This window comes from Sarcophilus harrisii, chromosome 1, assembly GCF_902635505.1.
Source record: "Sarcophilus harrisii chromosome 1, mSarHar1.11, whole genome shotgun sequence".
Taxonomy (NCBI): domain Eukaryota; kingdom Metazoa; phylum Chordata; class Mammalia; order Dasyuromorphia; family Dasyuridae; genus Sarcophilus; species Sarcophilus harrisii.
The window spans coordinates 221402904-221414911 of NC_045426.1; positions in this window are offsets into that span (position 1 = coordinate 221402904).

Sequence of the window (12008 nt, forward strand, 5' to 3'; positions counted from 1 at the left end):
TTTTTGTTTGCAGATGATTGTGCATTCAATGTAGCTTCTAAAGCAGAAATGCAAGAAAGTATGGATCAATTCTCTGCTGCTTGTGCTTATTTTGGCCTAACAATTGTCCCAAGAAAACACAGTTTCTCATCATCCAGCACCATATATGTCATCCATATGTGGAGCTATAGTAAATGGTGAAGTTTTGAATATTATGGATAAGTTCTCTTTCCTTGACAATATACTTTCCAGAGATGTTCTCACTGATAATGAGATTGACATATATTGCCAGACCTACCTTAATGTTTGGTAGACTCTTAAGGAAAGTGTGGGAGAGAAGAGATACTAGTCTGATCAAACTGAAGGTCTACAGAGCTTCATGTGCTTATCTCATTGTTGTATGTCTGTGAAATCTGGACAGTATACCATGTCTTAGGAAGATTCTGAAGATCACCTAGGAGGATAATATACTGAGGAGCTTTCTTGAACTAAACTGCCAAGCCTTCCACCTATATTGCAAAAAGTATAACTCTGTTGGGGAGACCACGTTGTTCAACTGCCAAATATATGCTTGTCAAAAATCATTTTTTGGAGAATTCACACAGGGCAAGTATTCATAAGATGGTCAGAAAAAACACTATAAGGATACTTTCAAGGTATCTCTTAAGAACATCACAATCAATTGTATGACATGGGAGATACTGGCACTTGACTGCCTAGCATGGTGTGCTCTCATCAGAGAAGGTGCTGTGAGTTATGAGCAAAGCAAAATTGAATTAGCCCAAAAGAAAAGCAAGATGTGCAAAATTAGAGAAGCTACCCCAAATGTTCATATGGATCATTTGTGTATGATCTGTAACAGAGCATCCAAAGCTCATATTGGTCTGATCAATCATAGTCAGACACACTGTTATTGTCCTCTAACATAGTGATTTCATTTTGGTCCTCTTTGATAATGAAGGACAACAATCAACATTGTTTTCCTGATTATATTCAATTTGTTCTACATTATACAAATTTTTAATGTATCTCTGAATTTCTCATACTTCTCATTTCTTATGACATGATAATATTCAAACAATTCAACAATTAAGTAAAGGTGGTTGAACAAACTTTTTTTTCTATTTTTTATTTTTATTTTTTTGATGCACATACTTTGCTTTCAAATTTTACATCTAAATGGAATAGAGCATCTAGGCAATTCATGACATCTAGGTGGTATAGTGCATAGAATGCCAAGCATGGAATTGTTTCATCTTCCAGAATTCAAATCCATGCCATTTCTTTCTCCAGAATCATAGAGATACTAAGTATTTATACTTAGTATCTCTATGATAGTTAGTATCTATATGACTCTCTCTGGAGAAAGAAATGGCATGTTACTCCAATATCTTTGCCAAGAAAACTCCAAATAGAGTCATAAAGAGTCTGATATGATGGAACAACAACTACAATAATGCTTACAGCATTTAGTTTGATTTTTGATCTCTTTGGAGTACGTTCTCCAGTTTTGCATTATTATGTCAGAATATGAACAGCTTAGTGATGTCATTTTCATCATTCCAAATTATTTTTCAGAACTTGTATAGTTTACATTTAAATTGTGGTATTTGGTGTTTATAGTGCCATATGATATAAAATTATGAGCTAAATCTAATTTATAGTTTTTCAACAGTTCTAGGATTTTTATTCATATTTCCACATAGCCAATTATGGAACAATGAATATCTATCAAGTTGTTTAATTCTTTCTTTTTAAAAAAACAATTTCTTTCTGTATCATATTAATCAATTTGGTGGATTGAGCTGGTACTTCACAATTGTTTTACTTTGTTTCTCTCATCAATAGCAATATAGAGCAGTTCTTGATATAACTTTAGATACCTTTGAATTCTTCATCTGAAACCTGCCTATTTATAAATCAGGGAATTTGTTTTATTCTTATAAATTTGACTCAGTTGTCCATATTTTTAAGAAGTTAGACTTTATCACAGATACTCTAAACATTGTTTCCCAGATTGCTGCTTTCCTTTTAATCTTGGTTGCATTAGTTTTGTTTGTGCAAAACCTCTTAAATATAATATAATCAGAACTGTTCATTTTGTGTCTTGTGATCTCTCTCTTTTGTTTGGTCAAAAAAATCTATGATTTCCCATAGATTTGATAAATATACAATTCCTTGCTCTCCTAATTTGCTTACAAATAACTCTTTATGTCTATATAATGTACTTCTTTTGACTTTATCCTAGGATAAATTTTAAGATGTTGATTTATACTTAATTTCTGCCAGAAAACTGTTTTCCAGTTTTCTCAGTAGTTTTTGTTAAATAGTAAAGTTTTATCCCAGAAACTGAGATCTTTCTATAGAACCTTAATTTTAAAGAAAGTGGGCATATTCAGAGTAGTCATATTCAGCTCTTCATTAGTCTCTGGACTCAATTAGTGGCTCTCTAGACTTTCTAAAAAACAATAACACAACAAAGATAACATTAATCACTATATCCAAGAATAGTGATTTGCTAACATTTATATGATACTTTAAAGTTACAAATTATTTTGCATACATTATCTCATTTGATCATGCAATAATTCTATAATGTATTATAGAATTCTATTCAGGTATTATAAAGTCTGTTTTATAGATGAAGAAACTAGAGCCCCCACCCCCACAAATGTTAATGACTTTCCCATAAGTCAAGAATCCGAGGCAGAATATAAATCCAGGTGTTCTTATCTTCCAATTTCAGTGAACTTTCAACTGTACTACACTTTTTCTTGTACTACAAAATGAAGTTGTTACAATGACACAATAAAGTAGCCTAAGTATCTTTGTCTCTATTTTACATATAAGGAAACTGAGGCTCAGAGAGGTTATGACTTGCCCAACCTTACATAGGCTACTAAGCTACAAAATCTCTGTAATGCTCATGATAAAAAAATACTTTCTGATCTTAAATCCACATGGCTTTCTTTATACTGTGTTTTTTTCATTTCCAGTTTTATAAATAAAAAGACATGCACAGATTCAAACAATTCAAACATACAAAATCAGGACATTTCTTATCAAAACCAGGTAATGGATACTTGGCAGCAAATACTTTTAATATTCAAAGAAGATCAGGGACTCTTTTAGGTCATTTTGAGAACTATTTTTACTACATTCTCTAGATGGTTCACTTTTCACTTCAAAATGATGTGCAGTTGTTTTGGGTCCAGATGAAATTTCTGCTGTAGTATGATTTGGATAAGAAAAAATAGAACACTTTTAAAGTCTCTTATGTGAATTTTAGAGTCATAATACTATTTACAGTCAAGTAGGAGTCAAGTAGGAAAGCAATGTAACTCAGAGTTTATCCTCAAGGAAATCTTATTGTACATGATTATATTTTTATTAATAAAGGAATCATTTCAACTATACTTAGGTTCATATTCAGTAGACTAAATTATTTTACAATAAGCTATTTCAGGATAAGCTAAGTACTTGGCTTTCTCTCTCTCCATGTATCTATATCTATCTATATCTATATCTATATGTACACCCTATCTATCTATCTATCCATCTATAATTATTTAGAATATATATATGTATCCTAAATAATTAAAATTTAGTTTTTTCAATGAGTGACTGGGTAATTCACTTACTAATTCACTTTCTCAGTTTCCTCATCTATATTTTAAGTATAATCATTTTTAATGCCTAATTCACAGGTTTTGTGAGAATCAAATATGTTACTGTATGTCAGATGCTTTCTAAACCATGAAATGAGAGAGGTACTATTATCATTAATTTTAAAAGAATTATTTATATTTTTTTCCTATTAATACTAACAAGTAGAATTTAGTAAAAAAAATAATTCATCAATTGTAATACCTTTTAGCATATATTGTCTGGTTTTAAAAGATGAATGAGATTAATATTTAAGAATATGCATAGGAAGATAAAAATGGCTATTAACTTCCTTATATTGAAAGTTGTTAGAAGACACTTAATGCTGCAACCTAATTCTGCAATGGAACTCATTTATATTGCAATAAAATAAAATGCCAAAATGTCTAAAATATGATTCCCCTTGACAATTTCATAAGTTTACTCTGTGAATAAGTAAGATTCATATTGGAGTTTTATCTATAATGAATAAAGCAAAAAAAAATCAACTAGCAATATCATAGAGCAAAAAGAGTTGCTCTACTAACTTAAAACAATTGTAAAAATTCTGATAGGGAAGATATATTCCTTCATATAATATAAAGCTATAATCACATTAAAATATTCAGTAAAGAGATGCAGAAATTTTCTCAAAGACTAGAAGAATAGAGGCATTTATAATGTAATTTCTGATATGTCTAATAAAGAAGCATTAGATACAAACCTACTGATGAGACCCTTTTTATTTTTTAAATCTCTAATCTGGCAAAAGATATTCTTTATGTTGAATTATATTTTTTCCTAAATGACTAATCCAAGATTTCTTTGCAACATTAAGCAGCATTTTTCAAATTGGCTGTCATACTTTGAAGTAAATATTGAGGGAAAAGAATATTGAAACTTTTAACTTTTCTTAATTGGGAATGGAGCAAGTCTATGTACAAGTCCAATAAACAGCAAGTTTATGCATACTAAGCATACTAAGATACACCCATGATCTTTGGCCTTCTACTAGGCTACCTCCTGCAATGAATATACATCACAAAGATATCATTCTTGCATTTCTTACTTGTCTACTCTTTCTTTATCCCTTTTTCACAGAACTGGTGAAAATCATGATGGAAAAATAATAAAAATAATTGCAAACAAAATCGTTCTTCTTTTTCATTCTCCTTTTTTCTTCCTCTTTCACAGTTACTGAAAGTGATAATGCTATAACAAAGACAACAACAACAAACAGCAGTTATGTGGTGCTTACTATTTTCCAGGCACCAACATAAGGGTTCTAAATTTTATGTCATTTTATCCCTATAACAACTTTGAGAAGGAAGAGTTTTCATTATCCTCATTTTAAAAATGATGAACAATTGAGGCAAATACAGTTAATGCCTTTCCCAGGGTCATATAGCTAGAAAGTATCTGAAAAAGAATTTGAACTCAGGTCTTCCTGACAACAAGCTTGACATTGTATCCAATCACCTAGTTGCCCCATGTAATGCCTTATCCCAAGTATTATCCAATGTTAAAAGATACAGAGAAACTAGTCTTTATGAATATGTGTTAGAAGTGAGAAAACAGCTAAAACAAATACTAAGCAAAAATTAAGCAATTTCAAATGTGAAAAAAATATATTAAGAGATTGAAAGCTGACATTCTATGAGTATATTTTGATTTTCAGGAGTATTTTTTTAAAAAAATTACATGTATTTTCTCCTTTCCTGGACTTTTATGATACAGATTGCCTTTGGCAAAAACACATACAGTTCTGTCTAGATCAGAAATATATCTAAGAAATATACACTTCAAACTAAAATCAGAAGTAATGGCTACTCCCTGAATGAGTTTAAGAAATCTGTTTCAAAACTGTGGTATTAAATAGGATGGGGCTCAATTTGTGCTGACAAAAGATAAAATTACAGATGAAAATCTTTTATAATTCTCTTTTAGCATTCTAATTTCAACAAATATTTAATAAGCATGTATTGAATGCAGAACATTATGCTAGACACTGGTGTGAAGGAAAAATACTTTTTTAATGAATACTTTGATGTATTTATAATTTCAGCAATATGTGTTCTCTTTCCAACAGTGCAAATTACAAACTTTCCACATCTTTTCCTTTGGTGCAATTATTGTCCATCCCCTTCTATATATCCTTGAAAAGATCTTCCTTTCAATCTCTTGTTATTGTGTGCATATTAGTGTAACAGATGGGATCACTATTGTTTATAATTAATTCTTAATATATAATAGGTCCATTCTCTTTTACCAATTTTGCATTTCCCTGAAGAAATATTCTATATACACCTTGGAGTTCTTTATGAGTTGTTGTCTATTTATACTTTTTTATGCTTCTTGATAGTCAACCTACAATTTGAATTCTTTGCAAACTATAGTATTAAATGACTTACAGCTAGTTATAAAACACCACCAGAAAAAAAACAAAAACCCAACAAACTAACATTGATGTTAAAAAGAAAGAAATATTTGTTTCAAGGAGAGCTTTGGAGTAATCAAAAACACTGCTCCCTCAAATGCAATCCTGCTTACATTCCTCTTTTTATTCAATGCCTTCCTTTTCCTACCTTTGTCCAATTTATAGTTTATATATATTTTCTGTCCAAAATGCATTTAATAGGGGATCAACTTTCTGGTACATACATCATAATTGAGACAACTAAGCACTATGTATTCACTTGAGTTTCCACAAAAATGAAATTAGGTTGAATATTTTTTCAAGGATGACAAAGTTCAATTAGGAGTGTCTGTATATGATGTATTCTGAACCATATTATTTTCAATCACTGTTATCTGGAGGTCCTCACCATCTTTAGAAACTCTAGACCTTCATTCTGTGAAATATTATAAAAATATATTTTATTAATTGTATTGAAATATAATTTTGGTTTTTTTTTGGTAATACTATGAACTTTTTAATATTTAAAAACATTATTCACTTGATCACAAAGGATCAAGGTCACAAAACTCTAGGTAATGAATAATTGAATTCTAAGGAATTCAACTTTTATTTAAACTCACAACTGGACATCTTACATATCAGTCTTAACCACCTTTGGTTATAACATTTTTCATTTGATATTAATAATCATGATGAAATTATAAGGAAATAGTGGGTGAAAGAACACACATATATGAGAAAGAGAATTGAGAGTTATGATAAGATGACATGTCAACATTTTTGAAATGCATCTAAATTTTTTGTAAAATGAGAAATTCATGGAAGCATATATTAACAAGATAGAAAAGGAGAAAATTGAGTATGTGATTTTGAAAAGTAAAAAAAAATCTGAGTTGAAGATAAAATGAACAACAGAAATAATACAAGAAATCACATACAAAATTATAGTGTTTTTTTCCCAAAGACTAAAGCAGATAGAAATGAAAGTCCCATACATACAAAAATAAGCTATAGATATTTACAAAGTACTTTTTGTAATATTTTGTCATATTAACTTTTTGTGAAATTAAAAGTAGATGGTCAGACTAGAGACTGGCTTAAATATTGTAATGTGCAAATGTAAGGGAATCTGTTGTTATTATTATTCAATAATTTTCAGTTGTATCTGACTCCTGGTAACTTCATTTGGAATTTTCATGGCAAAGATAGTGGAGTGAGAACCATTTCCTTCTCTAGTTCATTTTACCCATAAGGAAGCTAAGGTAAACAGTGTTAATTGACTTGCTCAGGATCATACAGATAGTAAGTGACTGAGATGAGATTTAAACTCACAAAGATGAATCTTCCTGACTTTAAGCCTAGCACTGTATTCATTTTACCCCCCATTTGCCCAAAATGGAAATGAGATCTTACTTTCTATAAAATAAATAGTTTTTATATTTTTAAATTTATATATTTGTATATGTATATATGTTTTGTGTATGTATAAATTTATCTGATATAATATACAATTGTAAAATTACATATAAATACACACATATACAATATATACATACATGAATATATATATATATACATATATAATCCATATTTGTGTGTGTATGTGTTCACCAAAATATCTAAATGCCATAAGAAATGATAAATTTGAAAAATTCAGATACACATAGGATAAACATAGGGAGATATATGATTCAATTGAAAATAAAGTAAGTAGAATCTGGAAAGCAGCATATCCCATATCTTAAATGCTAAAAGGAGAAACAACAAAAAAGGCAAGTGAATCCTATGTAATTATAAGAACTTAGGTTATCTCTAAAGATAATACATAAGAATGAATGAAATGGAATTTTATTATACTATTAAAACTGACAAAAGAGAAACATTTTGTTCAGTGGTTCAGAGAAGCCTTTCCACAATGTCTTGGAGATTCAAAATTGTAGTTTTTCTCTGGTACTGATCTACAGATTTGGTCCATCATTACTTTGTTATCTACATTCAAAAATTCTTGACAGTTTCCTTGTATTAGTTTTTAAAGTAGGTTATTCAAAGCTTTGATGTGCTAAGTTCTGCTAGAACTGTGATGCTGAAGTTATCTCTGTATATATTACCTCTAATAGTAGCTGCTTTGGCTTATATAGAGTCCATGCATTCCTTTAAAGTTTTTGTCTTGTGTTTATCTTTTTTGAAATTTTATTCCATTTCTGTTTTCTAAATTTCCAAATCCATCATTTTCTATTTCAGAAATTATCCTTTTAAAATATTCGCCTTTGTGAGTTCTATTTTTTTCTATCCAGTTGTTTGCCTTCCTTTCTTATGCTCTGAGAGCTGATTTCTGACCTAATTTCCATGTTTGTTGTTGTTGTTTGTCCATCATTCTAAAGAACCAAGATATAAAAGGAGGTAATGCCATGACATGCAAATAAGTTGAATTAAAGTAAGGAAGAGCTCTGCAAATTTTTCAATCTCACTTTCTCCTCTGGAACCATCTGGGTCCAATAGCCAGATATAAATCAGACTAACTGGAATTGCCCCTGAATGCAGTGATAGATCTTAGCCATTTTAGGCTAAGGTCTTTAAGAGGTGTCAGTCTGATTGAGGCAATGCCCAAATACTTATTAAGGCTATGTTAAGAACTGAGTCAGAAAATGGATTCTTATACTTCGTCAAATATATGCATATGCATATACAAACATGTATATATAAACACACATATACACATATATGTATATAGTAGGAGAAGACCCTCAGGGTTTCTTACCAAAACAGAAACAATTATTATTTACATTAACTCTAAGCCAATAAGGGCCCAAACAATGACAAGTAAAGGTATATAAAAACTGATTCTTTGTCAATCAATAAAACCAGAAGAATTTGAATTTAAATCACTGTCTTATAGTACAGAAGGAAAGAAAAAGATAGAATGATGCAAATTATTTCATTTGAAGAGTTGTGAAATACTTAATACAGTGGAAAGGCAGATGAAAATGTGGGTGATAATCATTACTTGAATCTTATTTTCCTCTAAAATGGCTTTTATAGCAATTATTTCTTTTTTAATTGAAATTTTTATTTTCAAAATATAAGCAAGGATAATTTTTTAACTTTGACCCTTGAAAAACCTTGTGTTCCAATTCCCCCCCACTTCGCAAATCCCCTTCCATAATGGGATGACAAGTAATCCAATATATGTTAAACATGGTATAATATATATTAAATCCAATTGTAGGCATACATGTTTATACCATTATCTTGTTGCACAAGGAAAAAAAAAATCATATCAAAAAGGAAAAAAAGTGACAAAAAAAATTCAAGCAAACCACAACAAAAAGAGTAAAAATACTACATTGTAACCCACCCTCAATTCCATAGTTCTCTCTCTGGATGTAGATGCCTGCCTTCATCATAAGCTCATTGGAACTAGCCTGAATCATCTCATTGTAGAAAAGAGATACGTCCATTAGAATTGATCATTGAATAATCTTGTTGTCATGCATGAATGATCTCCTGGTTCTGCTCATTTCACTTAGTATCTATTCATGTAAGTCTCTCCAAGCCTCTCTGAAATCATCCTGCTGATTTTTTTTTATTTAATAATTTTTTATTGACAGAACCCATGCCACGATAAATTTTTACATTATCTCTTGCACTCACTTCTGTTCCGATTTTTCCCCTCCCTCCCTCCACCTGCTCCCCTAGATGGCAAGCAATCCTATACATGTTTAAATAGGTTACAGTGTATCCTAGATACAATATATATATGCAGAACCAAACAGTTCTCTTGTTGCACAGGGAGAATTGGATTCAGAAGGTATAAATAACCCAGGAAGAAAAACAAAAATGTAAGCAGTTTACATTCATTTCCCAGTGTTCTTTCTTTGAGTGTAGCTGTTCCTGTCCATCCTTGATCAATTGAAACTGAGTTAGATCTCTTTGTCTAAGAAATCCACTTCCATCAGAATACATCCTCATACAGTATCGTTGTTGAGGTATATAATGAGCTCCTGCTTCTGCTCATTTCACTTAGCATCACTTCATGTAAGTCTCACCAATCCTCTCTGTATTCATCCTGCTGGTCATTTCTTACAGAACAATAATATTCTATAACATTCATATACCACAATTTACTCAATCATTCTCCAATTGATGGACATCCATTCATTTTCCAGCTTCTAGCCACTACAAACAGGGCTGCCACAAACATTTTGGCACATACAGGTCCCTTTCCCTTCTTTAGTATCTCTTTGGGGTATAAGCCCAGTAGAAACACTGCTGGATCAAAGCGTATGCACAGTTTGATAACTTTTTGAGCATAGTTCCAAATTGCTCTCCAGAATGGCTGGATGTGATGTGCTCACAATTCCACCAACAATGTACTGCTGATTGTTTCTTATGCAATGGTAATATTTCATTACATTCATGTATTATAACTTATTCAGCCATTTTCCAGTTGATGGGTATTCACTCAGTTTCCAGTTTTTTTCTACTACAAAAAGGACTGGCACAAACATTTCTGTACACGTGGGTCCCTTTCCCTCATGTAAGATCTCTTTGGGATATAAGTCCAGTAGAAAAACTACCAGGCATAGTTCCAAATTGCTTTCCAGAATGGTTGGATCCATTCACAACTCCACCAACAATGTATTAGTGTTCCAGGATTCCCACATTCACTCCAACATTCATCATTATCTTTTCCTGTCATTTCAGCCAATCTGAGAGGTGTGTAGTGGTATCTCAGAGTTGTATTTATTTGCATTTCTCTGATCAATAATGTTTTAGATAACCTTTTCAAATGACTAAAAATGTTTCAATTTCTTCATCTACAAATTGTCTGCTTATATATTTTGACCATATATCAAGTGGAGAATGGCTTGAATTCTTACAAATTTGAGTCATTTCTCTATGTTTTAGAAATGAGGCTTTTATCACAACTCTTTAATATAAAAAGATTTTCCCAGTTTATTGCTTCCCTTTAATTTTGTCTGTATTTTTGTTTTTTTAAGTTAATATCTTTTCTGAGATTAATCTTTTTAAGTTATTATAATCAAAATTTTCTATTTTGTGACCAATAAAAAATTCTAGTTCTTCTTTGGTCACAAATTCCTTCCTTCTTTACAGATCTGAGAGGTAAACTATCTTATGTTCTTCTATTTTGCTTATAATATCACTCTATGTCTAAATCATGGACCCATTTCAATCTTATCTTGATATAAGATATTAAGTGTGGATCAATGAATAGTTTCTGCCATACTAATTTTAAATTTTCACAGCAATTTTTGTCATATAGTTAGTTCTTATCACCAAAGCTGGGATCTTTAGTTTTGTCAAAAACTAAATTTCTATATTCATTGACCATTTTGTCATGTAAACCTACCCTATTCAATTAATCAACTACTCTATTTCTTCGCCAGTAACAAATGGTTTTGATGACTGCTTCATTAAAATATAGTTTTAGATCTGGCACAGCTAGGCCACCTTAATTTGTATTTTTCATTAATTCCCTTGAAATTCTTGACCTTTTTTTCCCTTTCAGATGAACTGTTATTATTTTTTCTAAATTTGTAAAATAATTTTTTGGGAGTTTCATTGTTGTGATACTGAATAATTTAGACTGTATGGCCATTTTTATTATATTTACTTAGTCTACCCATGAACACTTCATATTATTCTAATTGATTAGATCTGACTTTATTTGTGTGGAAAGTATTTTGTGTTTGTGTTCATATAGACACTGGCTTTTCTTTGGCACATAGACTACCAATTATTTTATATTATCAATAATTATTTTAAATGGAATTTCTCTTGTAATTCTTGCTGCTAGAGTTTGTTGGTAATATATAAAAATACTGATGATTTATTGAGATTTATTTTGTATCTTGCAATTTTGCTAAACTTGTTCATTGTTTTTAGTAGTTTGTTAGTTGATTCTCTAGAGTTCTCTAAGAATACAATCTTATCTGCAGAGTGA